This window comes from Arachis ipaensis, chromosome B9, assembly GCF_059453495.1.
Source record: "Arachis ipaensis isolate K30076 ecotype BB chromosome B9, ASM5945349v1, whole genome shotgun sequence".
Lineage (NCBI taxonomy): Eukaryota > Viridiplantae > Streptophyta > Magnoliopsida > Fabales > Fabaceae > Arachis > Arachis ipaensis.
The window spans coordinates 127,668,259-127,689,108 of record NC_142444.1 but is presented as its reverse complement, the minus strand read 5'-3'; the positions used below and the strand labels follow the sequence as shown (position 1 = coordinate 127,689,108).

General features: G+C 40.6%; 1 long non-coding RNA gene across 1 annotated transcript; it reads left to right on the top strand.

Annotated features, from left to right (window-relative positions):
- The first annotated feature begins 16,098 nt into the window (after positions 1 to 16,098).
- Positions 16,099 to 16,436, top strand: LOC148546265 (uncharacterized). The gene is made up of 3 exons (XR_015899363.1): positions 16,099 to 16,142; positions 16,216 to 16,317; positions 16,399 to 16,436. It is a non-coding gene; the product is annotated as an uncharacterized LOC148546265 (long non-coding RNA).
- The last annotated feature ends 4,414 nt before the right edge of the window (positions 16,437 to 20,850 follow it).

The window sequence follows — 20,850 nt, the reverse complement described above, 5'->3', positions numbered from 1 at the left end:
CATTTATCAAGAGTACCACAAGAAGCCTGTCAAGATAGACCACAACAAGTAAATGAGAACTTCCCTGATGAGCACCTGTTCCAAGTTCAACAAACACCTTGGTTTGCTGACATAGCAAATTACAAAGTGGGAAGGAAGATACCTCAAGAATGTTCTAAGCAACAAGTGAAGAAGCTACTCAATGAAGCAAGGAAGTTCTTGTGGGATGAACCCTTTTTATTCAAGAGGTGCTCTGATGGAATGATTAGGAGGTGTGTCCATGAAAATGAAATGAGGGACATATTGTGGCATTGTCATGGTTCAGCATACGGTGGACACTTTGGACCAGAGAGAACAGCTGCAAAGGTATTACAAAGTGGTTTCTATTGGCCAACTATCTTCAAGGATGCCAGAGAGTTTGTTCACCAATGCAATGAATGCCAAAGAGCTGGCGGATTGACAAAAAGGAATGAGATGCCTCAGAATTTCATCTTGGAAGTTGAGCTATTTGACCTATGGGGCATTGATTTCATGGGACCTTTTCCCCCTTCTTATTCTTTCAGATACATCTTGGTAGCAGTAGAGTATGTCTCAAAATGGGTGGAAGCCATAGCCACAACCACTTGTGATGCACAAATTGTCCTTCAATTCCTTAAGAAGCATATCTTCACTAGATATGGAGTGCCCAAGGGTCTTGTCAGCGATGGTGGTGGTCACTTCTGCAACAAACAAATGGAGAAACTCCTCCACAAATATGGAGTAATCCATAAAGTAGTCACACCATACTATCCTCAAACTAATGGCCAGGCTGAATTAGCAAACAGAGAGTTGAAGAGAATTTTAGAAAAAACAGTGGGAAGCACAAGGAAATATTGTGCCAGGAAGTTAGAAGATGCACTCTGTGCATACAGGACAGCTTTCAAAACTCCCATTGGAAAGTCCCCATTTCAGCTATTATATGGAAAATCTTGTCACCTCCCTGTAGAGCTTGAACATAAAGCTTTTTGGGCCACTAAACTCCTCAACCTTGATTCTCAAGCATCTGGAGAAAAGAGGCTGCTACAACTAAATGAGTTGGATGAGTTTAGACTAGAAGCTTATGAGAATGCTAAGATATACAAGGAGAGAGCTAAGAGGTGGCATGACAAGAAGATCTCAAAGAAAGAATTCAAGTCAGGACAACAAGTGCTCCTGTATAACTCAAGGGTCAAGATCTTCCCTGGCAAGCTCAAGTCCAAATGGACAGGTCCGTATCTAGTAACAAAAGTTTTTTCTTATGGAAGTCTTGAGTTACTAGATGAAGCTACACAGAGCCACTTCACAGCAAATGGGCATAGAGCAAAGCCTTATTTAGGAGGACAATGGGACAAGGAAAAGGAAGTTCAGTATTTGAACTGAACAAACACAGAGGATGTCAAGCTAGTGACAATAAAAGAGTGCTTGTTGGGAGGCAACCCAACCTGAGGTAGTTTTCTTTTCATAGCTATTTCAATAAAAAGGTTAATTAGCTTTATCTATATTGCAAAAAGCTAAGTTTGGTGTTGCACACCAAAACAATATAAGGGAGAATGAAAGATTCTAAGTTTGGTGTTCCACCAAAATCCCATCATAAAACGTATTCTCACCTCCTGCATAATGCTAGCTTGGAGCATTTAGATAAACTAGTTAACTATTTTGCTGTTTCCAAGTCATTAGTTTATTTCTTTTGAAAAAGAAAAAGAGTTCACATATAATTTGTTGCATGAGAAACATTGGCAAGGAACTAAGTTTGGTGTTCACACACCAAAGTAAGTTCGAGAGCCCACACATAAGCTTTGCAGATTTACCAATACCTAAAAGAGTTGAACAGCAAGCAACATTTGAGGAGCAGGCAGAAAAATAGCCAACAAATTAAAAGAACACTTGAATTACAACTCAAAAGGAGCAAATAGAAGGAAGAATGGAAAACTGCAACTCAACAGGTTGTATCTATTCTTGATCCTTGTTGTTATGTAATGATTTAATTCAGAGAGTCCTTTATGTCTGGCTGGAATGATTATTTAGTTGCAAGTGGAAGTACATGTTGAAGAAAGCTATCTGCATAATTTTTGCTTGAAAGTCATCTGCATAATAAATGTCATCACTCATTAACTTGAATACTTTGTTTTGCTCCCTTTGCTGTTTGAATAAAAGAAAGATGTTTTATTTAGAAAAGTAATTGTTCAATGTTGCAAAAGTTAGAATGAAAGTTAGTGGTGGTGTGTGTTTGATTCAATTGATAGCTCATAGAATAAATGCTGCAGAATGACTTGTTACTTGAAGCTTAAGCCAGTTTGCTGCTATGATCCTTCAATTAATGGAAGCCCCTTGAAAATAAACTAAAACAGAAAGAAAAAGAAAGAGGAAAAAGCCAAAAGTTGGCAAAGAAACAAACAATAAGGCTAGACACCAATAGCTTGGACCCTAGGACATATGCCTGTGGTGTTTATGTACTAGGATATGCTTGGACAAGTAGGTTCTAAGGAGTATTTTAAAACTTGGCAACTTAGATAAACTGATTTGGGATTGCCAACTGAAAGTCCACAATAAAGAGCAACCTAGCTACAAAATATTTAGTTATCCAAAGAGATGCTGGGCATCAATAATCCTAGGAAGATAATGTGAGCCATGTGTCTGTGGTGAAGAAATGTTGAGTGAAAGTAAGCCAAAGGCCACTACAAACATTTGCCACCAAGCCCTCAATAAATAATAAACTCTGTATTACAAAAGAAAGAAGAAAAAGCTAACAAGGAAAATAAGCAAAAAGGTGAGGAATCATAGCAGCAATCTTGGTGAACCCTTAATAAAACATGGTTAGTTTTGACAGCAAGTAATAAATGAGCTACTTTTGATCTGCATAAAACCCCATAAACCAAATTCAACTATATGCCTAATAAGGACATGCATACTTCTCTATTTCATTCTATCTTTTCTTATGTTTAGTGCTTGCTTGGGGACAAGCAAGTTTTAAGTTTGGTGTTGTGATGACAAGTCATCTTAGCCTAGTTTCACTAGTCTTTTTCTTTGTTTTTATTAGGTTTTATGCACTTTCTTGCATTCTAAGTAAGTAATTTGGAATAAAATGCATGACTTCTTTGAATCAAACAACCACCATTTATTTGATGCTAAATCATGAGGTTGAAGCCAAATTTAATTGATTTTTAATGATTTATAAGCCTTGTGAATTTGGTGATACTTTGATTGGTTATTTTGATTACTTGTAGGTGAAGAAAGAAGAAAAGAAGAAAAGCGTGGCCTAAGGAATGTGTCCAAAGGGAGCAACAAGCGTGCCCAAGAGAGGAAAAGAGTGGCAAAAATTAAAGAATAATGGAAGCCAAGTTGAGAAAGCAAACTGAGCTTCACAAAGACAAATGGGAGAAAGTAAGGCACCAAGCTAAGTTCAAATAGTCAACTGAGTACTAAAGAAAGCAAGGAAATGGCATGAAGCTCAGTTCACAAATTGAGCTTTATCGGGGGCTCTCAAAAATTAATTCAAAGCAAAAATCCCATAAATGAAGCCACCAAGATTCGAACCAAGGACCAAGGGGAGGCAAGGAACGTTCCTCACAAAGGAAAATCATGAAGAATTAGCCAAAATGCCTCCTCTAGGATTCGAACTTGGGAATCCTTTGAAACACAAGGGAGGGGCGCCATTCAGCTTGCAAGGAAATGAACTAAAATGCTTTGGCCAAGTTTCGAACTTAGGAATTCTTTGAAACATAAGGAAAGAGCGCACTTAGCTACAAGAAAATGAGCCAAGATGCATTCATGAGGGTTCGAACCAAGGAGCTCCATGAAAGGGGAAGGAGGAGCGCCCACTCATCCAAGGAAATTAGCTTCAAGATTTCTTCCACCAAGTGTTGAACCTGGGACCTTGAGGCCGAAAGCTAAGCGCTGCACAAGGGGAGCTCAGTTGGTTTTTCCAACTGAGCACTACTTCCCCCCTTCTCCCCCACACTTTGACACGGCCAAGCAACACTTTGGCGCACAAATTTTGCGCACCAAGGAGGAAGCATTGCGCGCACTTGACACGGCCTAGAGCTTAGTTCAAAATTCCAACTGAGCTCTAGTGTCACGCACATGACCAAGGGAGGTTGGCACACCAAATGACACGGACGGAAACACTTGGGGGCTCAGTTTGGTTTTCCAACTGAACTTGCCCCTGGGAGGTGTAATACTGGGCTGAAAATTGAATTAAAAATCCAACTTAATTCATTTCTTCACCAAATCAAAAGCCAATCCAAAGTCCAAAACCCAAGAATAGAAAGTGTATAAATAGAAGCTAGTTTGATTTAGTTAAGGACTTTTTACCTCTAGACTTTACTTTGAATTTTTTTCTTTTGAATTTTCATTTTCATTTTTGAGCTTTTTTACTTTTGAATTGAGATCTTAGAGAATTTGGAAGGAGAATTGATCTCTCTTCTTCCTTGTTCCTGCTTGAGCACTCTTTTATTTTCTTGCTTTGGATCTTGGGTGGAGAATTGAAGAACTTCTGTTTCAATCTCACCTTGAGATCTTGTTTTAATCTTCTGCATAATTGAATTTCAGTTTCTATTTACTGCTTCATTCTTCTACTCTTCTGCAATTTATTTCTGCAATTTATGTTCCTTTATTTCTTTTGCAATTGTTCTTGTTGGATCAAGGAAGGATTTGAGATCTAGACTTGTTATCTAGTCTCTTCCACTCCTGGGATCTTCAACCACTTTTAAATTGCTGCAAATTAAGCATTGCTCACTTTCTATTTTTTAATTTTCTCAGGCATTTCTACTTTTCTGTTTAGATCTACTTCAATTCAATTACTCCTCTACTCTTCTGTTTATTGCAATTTACCTTTGCTTGTTTAAATTCTGCAATCTCAATTCCCAATTCCTTTTACAATTCAAGTAATTTACATTTCTTGCACTTTAAGATTCAGTCATTTACATTTCTTGCAATCTAAGTTTCTGCAATTTACATTACTTGCACTTTAAGATTCAGCACTTTTACTTTCTTTGCTCTTTCATTTACTGCAATTTCCCCTCTCCCTTTACATTTCAAGCAATTTAGTTTCTGTCAAATACAAACCACTCAACCAATACTTGATTCGCTTGACTAAATCGACCACTAAACTAAAATTGCTCAATCCTTCAATCCCTGTGGGATCGACCTCACTCATGTGAGTTATTATTACTTGATGCGACCCGATCCAGTTGCCGGTGAGTTTTGTGTTGGATCGTTTTCCAGACATCAAGTTTTTGATCTCTCTTCTTCCTTGTTCCTGCTTGAGCACTCTTTTATTTTCTTGCTTTGGATCTTGGGTGGAGAATTGTAGAACTTCTGTTTCAATCTCACCTTGAGATCTTGTTTTAATCTTCTGCATAATTGAATTTCAGTTTCTACTTACTGCTTCATTCTTCTACTCTTCTGCAATTTATTTCTGCAATTTAATTTCCTTTATTTCTTTTGCAATTGTTCTTGTTGGATCAAGGAAGGATTTGAGATCTAGACTTTTTATCTAGTCTCTTCCACTCTTGAGATCTTCAACCACTTTTAAATTGCTGCAAATTAAGCATTGCTCACTTTCTGTTTTTAAATTTTCTCAAGCATTTCTACTTTTCTGTTTAGATCTACTTCAATTCAATTACTCCTCTACTCTTCTGTTTATTGCAATTTACCTTTGCTTGTTTAAATTCTGCAATCCCAATTCCCAATTCCTTTTACAATTCAAGTAATTTAAATTTCTTGCACTTTAAGATTCAGTCATTTACATTTCTTGCAATCTAAGTTTCTGCAATTTACATTACTTGCACTTTAAGATTCAGCACTTTTACTTTCTTTGCTCTTTCATTTACTGCAATTTCCCCTCTCCCTTTACATTTCAAGCAATTTATTTTCTGTCAAATACAAACCACTCAACCAATACTTGATTCGCTTGACTAAATCGACCACTAAACTAAAATTGCTCAATCCTTCAATCCCTGTGGGATCGACCTCGCTCATGTGAGTTATTATTACTTGATGCGACCCGGTCCACTTGCCGGTGAGTTTTGTGTTGGATCGTTTTCCACACATCAAGTTTCTACGACCTGCTTCTGCCGACTGATAAATCCCAAATTTGTGGTTTATATTGTGTAGAATTTGGGGGGTTTTGTCAATATTTCTCACACTTATTCACAATAAATGCATGGTTTTGTGTTCACTTCCTAATATTGCCCCATGATGAAAAACATGCTTATTTTGCCTCAAAATTGCCATATTTTAATCCTCTTCTATTGCCATTCGATGCCGTGATATATTTGTTGAGTGATTTCAGAAATTATAGGGTAGGAGTGGCCTAGAAGAGAGAAAGAAAGCATGTACAAAAGGGAGGAACATGAAGACTTGAAATTTTGGAAAAAGCAGCATTGGCGCGCCCGCGCACTCCACGCGCACGCGTGGATGAGGTTGGCTGGAAGTGGCGCGCAAAGATGGACACATCCGCGCGGATCAGAAGATTCATATCGACGCGCACGCGCACTTGACACGCATGCGTGGATCGCAAAAGCAATCAGCGCGCACGCACGCATGGCGCGCACGCGTGGGAAGCTGCACGTGACCCCATTAAAGGAAATCGTGTCTGGCGATTTCTGAGGCTCATCAGGCCCAATTTCAAGCTGTTTCTGCATGGAAAAGAGGGATCAACCATTTTTAGGGGAAAAAGGGAGATCAACCATTTTTACACTAGGACACAATTTTTAGCTAGTTTTTGGTTCTTTGTTCTTCTAGAGAGAGAAACCCTTGTTCCTCTCTAGATCTAGTTTTAATTTGATCTTTTCTTGTTGAATTGTGAATTGGATCTTGTTAATTACTAGTTTTAATTGTTCAATTTGAATTTCCTAGTATAATTTTGCTTATATCTTGTGATAGTTTTATGAATTCTTGTCAATTACCATTTTATACCCATTTCATGAATGTTGTGAATCTTGGCTTGTTGATGTTATATTAATGATTTCTATGTTTAATTATGTTGTTTGGATGATTGTATGTTGACAATTGTTAGTGGGTACTTGTTGATTTCAATTTAATTGCTATTTTGAACATGTCTTTTGTTAATGCTTACTATGTATTTGATGAAATGTTTACTTTGATTATGGAGTAGTTCTCTTTACTCTTGGCCTAGGCCAAGGGAATTGGGTAAACTTGAGTCATTGGGTCTAATGGATTTGATGATTTGGGAGCCCTTAGTGGTCAATTTGATAACCATTGACGCTAACCTTCTACTAAGTCAATTAGTAGTGAGGTTAGAACTTATGGATTGATGTTGACCAAACCATTTGACGTACTTCAAGTATAGAAGTAGACTTAATGAGTTTGGTTCCTCATAATTGTCATGATATGGTTATTAGACAAGGATGGTGACCCCAATTCCCATGCATAGCCAAGAGTTGCTTTTATTATTCATACTTGAAAACCACAATTCTCAATCACTTGCCTTAGTTATAGTTACTTATTTAGCTTAGAATACAATCATATTGAATGTTACTTTGTTAGTTTGAAATCACCCATATCTTGCTTAGTTGATTGAATTAGTTTCTTGAAATCTAAGATTACTTGCTTGTTAAGATTCCTATTTATTTTTATGCTCATAGCTCACAACCCCAGATTTCTAACCAATGTTGAAGCACATGTTTGCCCATTCCTTGTGAGACGACCCGAGGTTTGAATACTTCGGTTATTTCTATTGGGGTTGAACTTGTGACAACCAAATCCCTCTTCTAAATTTGATGCCCGAGGATTGTTGTTGGTAGAGCTATACTTGCAACGCAGTTTTATTGAGGAAAATCTTTACCAATACACCCTTGGGTCCCCATCAAATTTTTGGCGCCGTTGCCGGGGAATGGTTGCAACATATGCCTTGATATTGGTTATGTGAATATGTGAATATTGTAGATATTTTAATTGTTTTCAATACTTAGCTATAGTTTAGATTTCTTTTATATCTGTGCTATGACTCTCAAGTTTGATGACTTGGTCTCAACCGAATTCTAGCTTAGCCAATTTTGATCCCGAGATTGAAAGAACTTTGTTACATACTCAGCAAGCTAGACAGCGGTTGGACTATACGGGTAGTACTTCGGCCTCTCTTGAGGAACATATCAAATCACTAGGCGGTACCGAGAGTGACTTGGAGTCCGCTACTTTCTATTCTTCTGTTGGCACTAATAATACGTCTTTACATCCTATAGGTGAGCCACACATGGCGGAACCACGACAGATCACTTTGCATGAGCAAGGAGCTCCGGATATCATACTTCAACCGTTGCAAGCAAGGTATCCTAAGCTTGATCCAAACTTTGAATTGAAGGGTAGCTTGATACATCTACTTCCTAAATATCATGGGTTTCCGGGCCAAGACCCCATCCGACATCTAAGAGATTTTTAAGTTGCTTGTTCTACGGCTCGAAGGCATGGAGCCGATGAGGTGGCTATCATGGTTTTTTGCCTTCCCTTTCTCTCTTGAAGGGCAAGCAAAGACATGATTTTATTCGCTACCGGATGAGATTGCTACTAATTGGGATTTCTTGAGAAGAGAGTTTCTAGATAAATTCTTTCCACCGGAGAAGACCGACTACATCCGGAAAGAGATTTCGGGCATAATGCAAAGAGACCAAGAGAGTTTGTATGAGTATTGGTCTCGGTTCAAGAGGCTATTGGAATCTTGTCCGCATCATGGAATGAACACTCACTTGCTCATTAGCTACTTCACCGGAGGTCTTTGTGTGGAAGATAGAAGATTGCTTACCGCTTCTAGTGGTGGTTCCCTTTCAAAAAACAAGACGGAGAGAGAAGCTTGGAATTTGATAAAGGATGTTGCCGAGGCTACACAACACACAAGGGTGAGAAGTAATCCTCTTAAGGATGTGGTAGAACCATCTCCTTCCAAATCAAGTCTAACCAAGGTACTTGGGGATATGACTACCATCCTTACCCAAATACAAAAGGATCAAAATGAATACTACTCCATCCAAACCATCCAAGCCCCGCCTCCGGTTGCTCAACTTGAAGGCCATCCTAGGATTTGTGGTTTGTGCTCTAGCACCACATATTACACCGATCAATGCCATCAAATTCAAGAGGAACATGCTCTTGTGGTAGCCAATGTGAATTACAACAACCGTCCACCTTACCCTTCTCAAGGCCAAAACAATTACCATCAAGGTGGTAATCAACATCAAGGGTGGAGGGATAATGCACAAGGAAGCAATCAAAACCAAAGATGGAACAACTCTTCTTCTCCCCACAACAACAACCAATCTTCATCCCAATACCACCATAACAACACTAACTACCAAGCCAACCAAGGCCACTCCAACAAAAACTAAAACAACTACACCAAGTGCCAAGCACCACACCATAGACAACAAAACCAAAACCAAACTCCTCCATCTTCCACCAATCAAGTTGATGAGCTTAGAGTCACCATGGAGAAGCGAGATAAGAGCAACAAGGCTCAATTCGACACCTTGGGTGCTCAATTGGCTAACCTCACCAACATGCTCTCAAACATGACCATGTCCAACCAAACACCAACTCCCAACAACAACACCAACCAACCCTCAAGTTCTTCCAACCTTCCATCCCAACCCCAACCAAACCCAAAGGGCGGTCTCAACGCCATCACTCTACGGTCGGGAACTACATTAGAGGAGATACCTCCAAGGGTCATGGAAGACATTCATGAGGAAGAAATGGTTGTTGAAGCTACACATGAAGAGGAGGTGGTAGACAAAAGGCATGAGGAAGAAGGAGTAAACCTCAAGGAACCCAAGAGGAAAGTTATAGTGGATGAGTCTATTCCTATTCCATTCCCTTCCATGGTGAAGAAAGTGAAGAAGACACCAGAATTTGATTTGAACATGCTTCAAGTGTTCAAGAAGGTTGAGGTAACCATACCCCTTCTTGATGCTATCCAACAAATTCTGAAGTATGCAAAATTTTTGAAAGACTTGTGTACACACAAAGATAGGATAGGAGAATTGGAGACATTATCCTTGGGTAGTTTAATTTCTTCCTTGATGGAACCTATTCCAAAGAAATGTGATGACCCTGGACCTTTCTTAGTGTCTTGTTGTATTGGTGGATGCACTTTTCATGATTGTATGTGTGACTTGGGAGCTTGTGTAAGAATCATGCCACTTTCTATCTATGTGCGGTTGAATTTGGCTCCATTAAAGAAGTTGGCGGCAAGGTTTGCCTTAGCAGATAAAAGTGTGATCACAGTGATGGGAATAGCGGAAGATGTACTTGTGGAGATCAAGGATTTGGTTTTTTCCAGTTGACTTTTACATCCTTGAAATGCCCCCAATAGAAAATAGAAGCTCATCCTCCGTTCTACTTGGTAGACCCTTCCTCAAGACCTCTAAATTCAAGTTAGATGCCTTCACCGGCACATATTCCTTTGAGGTTGGAGACAAGACTATCAAGTTTAATTTAGAGGAAGCCATGAAGCATCCTTCCGAAGAACATTCTGTGCTCCGATGTGATGTAATTGATGAAGTGGTAGCGGAAGTGCAAGAAGAAGACCACAACAAGTTGTGCTACCCTATTGTTGAAGAGACGGATGACCAAGAGGATAAACATGAGAAAGTTGTCAGGAATGAACTCCATGAGCTTGATGAAAAGGAACCCTAGCTTGAGGTAAAAAGTGAACTAAAGCCCCTTCCATCTCATTTGAAGTATGCTTTCTTAGAAGACAACCAAGGGTTTCCAGTCATTATTACTAGTAAGCTTTCAAGTGAAGAAGAAGAAAGACTCCTAGATATTCTAAGAAAGTACAAGAAAGCAATAGGATGGAGCCTAGCGGATATTGTGGGAATTGACCCCCGCAAGTGCATGCATATGATATATCTCCAAGATGGAGCTAGGCTGGTTAGGCAACCGCAAAGGAGGCTCAACCCGACCATCCTCGATGTAGTGAAGAAAGAGGTCACCAGATTACTGGATGCGGGTATCATATACCCAATAGCCGACAGTGAGTGGGTGAGCCCAGTTCAAGTTATCCCCAAGAAGTCGGGCTTCACAACGGTCAAGAAGGGCGACGGTGAAATGGTCACTAAAAGAGTACAAAATGCGTGGCGAGTATGTATTGATTACAGAAGACTGAACGCCTTTACACGGAAGGACCATTATCCCTTACCCTTCATCGATCAGATGCTAGACCGCTTGGCAGGTAAATCTCACTACTGCTTCCTTGATGGATTTACTAGCTATTTCCAGATACATATTGCTCCTGAAGATCAGGAGAAAACAACGTTTACTTGTCTGTTTGGCACCTTTGCTTATAAAAGGATGCCATTTGGACTATGTAACGCACCCGCTACTTTTCAGCGGTGCATGACGAGTGACTTCTCCGATCTAATGGAGACTTGTCTGGAAGTCTTTATGGATGACTTCAGCGTTTACGGTACTTTATTTGATTGTTGTCTAGAGAGCTTGGCCAAGGTCTTAGCTAGATGTGTTGACACTAACCTTGTCTTAAATTTTGAAAAATGTCACTTCATGGTATGACAAGGCATAGTGTTAAGGCATGTAGTACCTCATGAAGGCATTTCTGTAGACCCGGCCAAGGTCGATGTTATCACCACTTTACCTCACCCCTCATCTATGAGGGAGGTCCGCTCGTTTTTGGGACATGCAGAATTCTATAGGCACTTTATCAAGGATTTCAGCAAGATTGCTTTGCCATTGTCGCGCCTACTCCAAAAAGATGTGGATTTTGAGTTTGATAGTAAATGCGTGAAAGCTTTTGAAGAGCTAAGGAGAGTTCTTACCACGGCACCAATTGTGCGAGGCCCCAACTGGATGTTTCCATTTGAGATAATGTGCAATGCGTCAAACCATGCTGTAGGTGCCGCGCTTGCACAGCGCGATGGTAAACTCCCTTATGTCATTGCTTACTCTTCTAAGACCCTAGATGCAGCACAATCCAACTATACCACTACTGAAAAAGAACTCTTAGCTATTGTTCATGCTTTAGATAAATTCAAATCTTATTTGCTAGGGTCAAGAATAGTGGTATACACGGATCATGCAGCTTTAAAGTACTTATTGACAAAGAATGAGTCAAAGCATAGACTCATACGTTGGATCTTGCTTTTGCAAGAATTCGACATTGAGATTAGGGACCGGAGTGGATCTCAAAACTTGGTTGCGGATCATTTAAGCCGTATTGAGAATTTAAAATTTGATCCATTTCCAATCAATGACTCATTTCCATTGGATAGTTTGCATGCTGTGTCGGATAGCTTTCCTTGGTTTGCCCCAATGGCGAACTACTTGGTTGCGAAAATCTTCCCTCCCAACTTTTTGAAAAACCAAAGGGACAAGTTGGGGAGTGATTCCAAATACTATATTTGGGATGACCCTCACTTGTGGAAGAGAGGCGTGGACCAAGTAATTCGTAGATGTATCCCAAAATCTGAAACCCAACCAATTCTCGAAGCTTGTCATTCGTCCGAATGTGGTGGCCACTTTGGCCCACAAAGGACCCCTAAAAAAGTGTTGGATTGTGGATTCTGGTGGCCAACCTTATTCAATGATGCTAACCGGTTATGTGTGTCTTGCCATCAGTGTCAGAGGTCGGGAAACACATCCCAAAGGGATGAAATGTCTCAACAACCTATGTTGTTCTGTGAGATATTTGATATATGGGGCATTGACTTTATGGGACCGTTTCCCAACTCTAGTGGGTATTTGTATATTCTGTTAGCGATTGACTACGTGTCAAAGTGGGTAGAGCCCATACCTACCCGCCTTGACGATGCCAATGACGTTGTTTCTTTTATTATGAATCACATTGTGTGCCGTTATGGGTCGCCACGAGCAATCGTGAGCGACCAAGGATCCCACTTTTGTAACAGGAAGGTAGAAGCATTGCTCAAGCGCTATGGAGTGTCATATAAGGTTGCTACTGCTTATCATCCGCAAATAAATTGACAAGCAGAAGTGTCCAACCGGAAAATTAAGAGGATTTTGGAGAAAGTGGTCAATCCACAAAGGAAGGATTGGAGCCTCCGGTTAGGAGATGCACTATGGACGTATAGAACGGCCTACAAGACTCCGATAGGGATGAGTCCCTTCTGGATCGTCTATGGTAAGGCATGCCATCTTCCGGTGGAGATTGAGCATCGAGCCTATTGGGCGGTAAAGCAGTGCAACATGGATTTAGCCAAGGCGGGTGAAGCTAGGAAGCTACAACTAGAGAGGAGCTTGAATGTTTGAGGAACGAGTCATATGAGAATGCCCGGATCTATAAAGAGAAGACCAAAGCATTTCATGACCATCACATCCGGAAGAAGGACTTTCAAGAAGGTGATGAAGTCCTCCTCTACAACTCAAGGCTTCGATTTATACCTGGCAAGCTCCGTTCTAGATGGGAAGGACCTTTCAAGGTGAAGGAGATAAAGCCATATGGAGTGGTGGAGTTGTTTGATCCCAAGAGTGAGCCAACTTTCAAAGTGAATGGACATAGAGTGAAGAAGTATCATGGTTACAAGCCCCCAAAAGAGCTAGAGGTGTACCTATTGAAGGATGCACCAAGGAGACAAGAAGCTTAAGAAAAGGACCGTCCAACTTAAGGACGTTAAAGAAAAGTGCTAGGTGGGAGGCACTCCACCGTGGTAAGATCTTCCTTGTTTATACCATCTTGTTTGTAACCTTAAATTCTTGTGAATTTTGTGATTTCTTGATGATTGATTGATTGTATAGGAATGTTACTTTTATTCTTCTTGTTGAATAGTTAGAATGTTAATGTAGTTTTCCTCATTTTTGGTATGGATGAAGTAGTGAAGTAGGGAGAATGCTATGTTTTGGATTGTGCATGATATTGTGAAGAATTCTCTTTGGCTACTAGCTTAAGCACCTACCAAGAATGTGTTAGAATAGGTCTTGTTATACTGAAAAAGAAAAAAGAGATAGAAGAATGAAAAATGAGCACCAACGCGCCAGCGCACTGTGCGCGCGCGCACCGGTGGCGTAATTCCACCTCTTGGGCCAAATACCCGAAAGTTATGTCCATTTCGTGCCCAACTCGCGCCAGGCACTCACGCGTCCGCGTACTTGCCGCCTGCGCGCGCCATTGCAATTTTACCATCGACGCGCAAGTGCACTGTGCGCGCGCGCCGATGGCGACATCTGGATTCCCTGGTACAAAAACCAGAGAGTTGTGCCATATTTGGGCCAACCTGATGCCAGAATTGACGCGTTTGTGCGTTGTGCGCACCCGTGCCATCCGCGAAATCTCGCAAGCACGCGTCCGCGCAAGGTGTGCATCCGCGCGCCTGCGCCATTCACCAACTCTGGTACAAAATCCAGAGACTTATGCTAACTTTGTGCCACTTCTGTGCCAGAGGCACAACTCCCCTCGTGCATGCACGCCACCGCCGCGCACGCGTCCCTTGCTAACACCCTCACCGACGCGCCAGCGCACTGTGCGCGCGCGTGCCGGTTGCGCGAAGCAGTTTTATAACTTCGCGCCCTGTTCTGTTTCCCACTTCTCAACCCCTTTTCTTTCTTAATTCCCCTTTTCTTCTTCCTCCATCACACCCCTCTTCTTCTTCTTCTTCCACAATCCACATCCTTGTCTCCGGCCACTCACCGGTGACAACCACCTCTTCCGGTGGCACTACACTTCTCCTATCTTCTTTCTCATCTTCACAAAAGAAGACTCAACCTTATTTCTTTATACTTCTCAAGGTTTCACTTCTTTTATTTCTTTTCTTTCATTTTCTTTGCATTATTTCTTCTAGTTAGATACTTTTTGTTGCTTTACTTAGTTTCTCTTTTACTTACATGATTATGTTTCTTGCTTTTTTTTGTGTTTGCTTATGTTTCCTTTTTCCTTATTTTTCTATGGATGTTGAATTGAGTTTAATTTGCTTTAATAGCTCTTTTGTCATTCTTTTTTTTCTTATCTTTGTAAGACCCAGAGCTTTTGAAAGAGAGCTATCATGAGCTAATTTCAAATTCAGTATTTATGTAGCTTTAATTTCAGAAATTGTCTTATAAAAGATAATTAAAGCAAGTTTTGATTTATTGAATTTGAAATAAGTTATAGTTATTATCCAATTTTATAATTATTGGATTATTTTATATATTCAAATTATAAAGTTGGTAGTTGTGAAATAATAAAGATTTCTATATGGTTTGGATTAAATAATTAATATTTTAAATATTAATACTACTGCTTTGGAAAATAAATGATTTAATTATATTATTTCTAATTATTTTGATTTGGGCATTTTATGGAAAATAATTTGTGAAATTGATGATCAAATAGTATTTTTATACATTATTATTGTTGGATTAGAATTTATTTCTAATTACTATATTTTTCTCAATTTTATTTGAAATTACTAAAATGCCCCTAACCCTAATTTTAAAAAAAAATTGAAACCCTAATTCCCTACCAGTTAGCCGCCGAAACCCTAATCCTATTGCCTCTTCCAAAATCAGCGGCATTCATGAAATAGAACAGAGAGAGAAGTTGAGGAATCAGAGGGAACTGGGGAAGGGGAATCGGAGAAGAGGGATGGTGCGGTGCCGACGAGAAATGCCGTCGTTGTTGCTGTCGCCAGGAGAGGAGAGAGACGCGAAGGAGGGAGATGAGGCTTTATTGCCGTCGCGCTCTGCCGCACGTGAGGAGCTCCGCCGTCGAAGCCACGCCTTTCGCCCTGCCTAGTCGCGGTTCTGCCATCCAGCACCCGTTCCGTCGCCTGAGGAGAATCGCAAAGACGAGAGGGAGCTCACGTCGCCTCCACCTCTGTTGACCCGTCAAATCTGAGACACGGGGAGAGAGGGTACGCGAGTGAGAAGGGGGCTAAGGGCCTGGAACCGTCGTGCCTAGTCTCGTCTGTGAAGCCATCGTCGTCACACTACCACGTCGCCACCGATTTGCCGCCGCCGAAGCTCCCTGTGACGCCATGAACTTGCTGTCAAACCATCACCGCCGCTGTGCTATGGAGAAGAGTGAGCTGCGCCTGCGCTATTGGGGGTCTCACTGCTACCGGACAAGGATTCTGGTCGCCGCAGGTGTTGCTGTGAAGCTGCGCCTCTGTGTTTCTGACCGTCGAAGCTCTGGGCTGAGCTTCTGCCACTTGAGACCCTGCTTCCACCGTGTTCCACCGCCGGTAAAAGTTCTGAGTTTGGTTTCTGTTCTTCTGGAATTCTGGAAGGGTTGTTAATGCCGCGTGGTTATTACAGTTGCCGTCACCGGGGTTTTTGCTCGCGATTGTCACTTGGGGTTATTGACGGAGCCGCTGCCGGGTCGATTTGGAGTTGCGGCTGCTTCGTTTTGCTAATTCAGTGAGTATTTCTCGTTCCGAAAAACCCCTGCTTTAGTGTTTGGTTGTGTTTGGTTAAAGACCTTGAAGCTTGGTAATGTAGGTTTGAGTTCCGATGTTTGCGTGTCGCATAAGTGTTGCAGAGGCTGCTGTGCCATTCCTTTTATTTCAGTAAGTGTTTTTACCTCGGAATCCTCGCCATTTGTTTTCAGTTATGAGTTTTAAGATTTCCGCGATATTTATGTGTTAAAAAGTAGTAATCGAGCTTATATGTGGCGTTGAGGCTGTTTCGTCTATTGCGAAAAACAAGCGGAGCCGGGATTTTGGTTGTTGATTTCGGATTAAGGCGTAAAGGACTCTGTGAGACGTTTGGGTTATGGAATTTGCGTTTTGAGGTAGGGGCGCTTTCCAAAAACTATGTTTTATGTATTGGAATTATTACATATGGATACTGATGTGAGATATTGTGTATTTGGTGATTGAAATTGCCTTATGTATTATTTGATTGACTCGAATGATTATGGATGTTGGTTTGGCTGAATTGTTGTGCGGCTTTATGAAATGTAATGTTTTAAAGTTAATTCTTTAAAGATTTAAAATCTGAGTTTAAACCGTTGAGGATTGGTTTGAATTGAGTCACTTATTTCAATGATGTGAAAAGTCGAATGCACTTTTGAATTCAGCCTGGTTTACTTTAATTGACTTGGTTATGGACAAATGATTTATTGCCGAACTGATTCTTTAAAGCTTTGGAAATGAGTTAAATCGATTGATATTGAGTTGATTTTGAAATGGTATCCTTGAGATACGCCACTGAGGCGATTGTTGGATTTAGCTTGTTTTGAATTGATTTCTGGTTTTGTGTTGTTGAAAAGGAATGAGGAACGGTTTAGTTGGGACCCGAACCGGGTGGCAAAAGTCCAAGTTTTAGGGGAGGTGCTGCCGAAATTTCTATAAACTCTTAGTCTTGTTTGAAAGGTTATAAAAAAAAAGGTTGGATTTGAGAGATTGTATTATTTGATTTATTAAAAGGATATTTATGTTTTCAAGCTTAATTTATTTGATGAACCTTATACGTTGAGTTCGGCTTATTTAGAACTGAACTATTTTTACCGTTTGAATCACTGAAGGAAAGAATGATGCTATAATATTGATTTCAATATAAAAAGGAGTTTTTAGTAATTTTTAAAGGAACCTAGATTTTTGATTGAGTAATCAAGTTTGAGGCATTTTAGAAGAGTTGGAAAAATGGGTTCCAAAAAGAAATCTGAAAGCGGTTTGATTCAAATGAACCGGTTCCGTTTCAAATGAGTTGATTTTTGGACCGGGTTGGAACTTGTGATTTTGTATGGTTCGGTTTCATAATAAATTCAATTTTATTTACTTGAACCGAGAATCTATGATTTTAAGAGTTTCAATGAATTTTAAGGAATTGATGTAAGTTGACCTTCCCCTAAAGACTTGGGACTCTGCCGAAAAACTTTTGTTATGAAATTCCACCGCTGGGTGGGTGATTTTGAATACTTTGAAATAAATCCTTAACTTGCCATGGTTTTGGAAGTTTTGGAAAGAGAATTCCGAGAGTGGCTTTGTTTTCAGAAGGAGACTCACTTTGAGTAAATTTGGCTTATGAGCCTGAGATGATTTGAGAAAATGAGATCTTTAAAACCAAGGCTGAAAAGAGTTGAAATTTGATTTCAGAGTGAAACGGCTTGAGAAAAGTAATTTATGGCTTAAATTCCGGTTTTATGAATTTAATGATGTTGAACGGTGGAAGTGCTGTTTTGTTATGGGCCGGAATGGCTGTGTATGATTATGAATATTGGCTGGTTTTGGATTGAACCGTGAGCCGGAATGGCTGTGTATGATATTGATTTATGGCTGAATGCCGAATGAGTTATGGGCCGTATGGCTGACTATGAATTTTGAATTTAAGCCGGATGGCTGAGATGGATGTTGATCCATGGCTGGAACTGAATGAATATATGTTTGAGATACCTGGGTAGTAGCAAGGGTTGTGGTTCGTCCCACTTGCTCCAGGTCAGAGACTGTGACGCCTGGGTAGTAGCGGTAGTAGTGGTGATTCCACTCGCTCCAGGTTGAGCTTTTAAACACCCGCCTGGGTAGTAGCCGCAGTAGTGGTTATTCCACTGGCTCTGGGTTGAGCGGGTAGTAGCAATGGGGTTGTAGCTCAAACCTACTTGCTCCGCGATGGGTGTTTCTGTCCATGGTTAGCTACCAGGACGTGTCGGGTTGGCTATATAACCGACAGATGATATCATCAGCCACTAGGGACAGGCATGCATCATATGCATCTATGTGACATTGTTTGGGTGTGCATATTGTACTTGGTTTGCCTTTGTGATTAACTGCTAATTGTTCTACTTGCTATAACTGTTTGTTTGTGCTTGAACTTCCTATCTGTGTTTGCAATTGGGACTCTGTTGGATTGTGGTGATTTGGTTGATGGTTGGATTGTTTGGGCCTAGGGCCGTGGTTGGATTGTTTGGGCCTAGGGCCGTGGTTGGATTGAGATGGACCGATGGTTGATTTCGGTTTTGTGTTTCTGATTTGGAAAAATATGAAAGGCTATTTTGGTTCAGCATAGATAAACCTTTTTGAAAGGCTTTTGGTGTTTTTGAGAATTGAACGGTTCCTTTTTCAAAAAAGATTTCTGACTTTACCTTATTGAAAACTGTTGTTTTTGAAAAGAGGCATAAGACAGTTATTAATCACTGGTGCAGTTATCTTCATGTATCCTATTACAGTAATTCCCAAAAACCCTCTACTGAGAACCCTTTCGAGGATGATGTTCTCACCCCCCTACATTTTTCCCCTTTCAAGATATGGGCGCAGAAGTTACGAAGAGCTTATTTAATTGTTGTTGTGATGCTCTGTATTGTTTTAGTTATGGTTTATTGTACCCTCGCCTTTATCTTGATATAATCTGTAAGAGGGATAGGAATTGTATTGGTTAATGCTTGTAAAGTTATTTATATATATTTATGTATATATATGGATGTACTCTTTATGAGTTGTTGTAAGTTGTATGGTATTTATGGATGTACATTATCGAACGAAAGTATTTTTGGGAGCAGTATTGCAATTTAAGGTTTTAAACAGGCTCATATTTTAATATTAAATAATATAAAAGTCGTCGTAATATCCGAACTATCAGAGTCGCGCAGCCGGAAGTGTGAGCTTTGGTAGTTAGGGTGTTACAATCTTTGCCAATGTGTGATGTCTATGTGATGATTGATGTTCCATTTTGGGCTTTGAATTGATTAAGTATCTCATAATTACTCTTTGCTTGATAATTGCACACTAAGTGTTCGAGGAAATGCATGAATACCATTTTGGTTTCTTTTGACAATGTACTTTCAATTGGATGCTTCTCCTCATTCACTTGTTATACTCTACAAGCATTAAGTCCACTTTGCTTGCTAATTAGATACTCATTGAATGTGACTTGCTCTTTGTTATGGATGCTTGAGATTACTCCTCTCATGCCACTGCATGCTTTATTCCTCTTGCATCCCATGCCAAGTGTTGTGACCCATGTCTTTATGATTACTACCCTTCACTTGCATGTTTTTATTTAAATGATACTTTGGATTTAATGTTCTCATGTTTCCCTTCCTTTCTCAGGATGGCCACCACGAAAGGCAAGGCGAAATCTCCAAGGAAACCAGCCGTAAAGAGGGCACCCCAAAGATCCACTTCTAAGGCGCACTCTTCATCGAGAGCCGGATCCTTAACTAAGAAAGCGAAGACACCCACTCCTATTGATGAGAAGGAAAAGAGCAAGCCGGCGAAAGATTCTTCAAGGTTTCCCAACCGTTTAGTGAACTTATGTTCCCCTCCATAGCTGTACGGAACTATCATCCGGAGCATCTACTTGCTCCGCCGGACAAGGTTGCTCCTTGTATTTTACCCCGCATTGAACGACGAGGATGGGAGTTTCTTTTGAGAAAACCAAGGGAAATGAACCTCTCTTAGGTTGAAGAATTCTAAACTAACTACCATCTTTTCTCCCTTCAATCGGTATACATGCGCCGCAAGTAAGTCCCAGTTTCGGAAGAGGCTATTCAGCAAGTACTTAATGTCGTACCAGTGCCAAGTGACATAGACGGCTACCAAAAAATCTTACATCAGCGAGAGAAGTTTGGATTTGATTGGGACTCGATCCTTCGAGTCATTGCTGAGCCAGAGGCATTTTGGATCCAAGGTCGACTCCGGATGAAGCCCAAGAGCATTGACGCTCGCTTCCTCACTGTGGAAGCTAGAGCTTGGGCCCAGATCCTATCTCACTATGTGCTACCTAGCACCCACAAGTTGTCCTTCACGGCAGACCTCGCCTTGCTTGTTTGGTGTGTTCTCACGGAGAAGCCGGTGAACATTCCGCTTCTTGTCAAGCAAGCGATGAGTCAAGTTCACGACCGGGGTAATTTACCGTTTCCAGCATTGGTATCCGATTTAGTTGCTGCTGTGGGTGTTCCTTGGGAAGCAAAGGACAAAAAGATTATAATTCCGGCTAAGGGCGATGTGGTCCCAA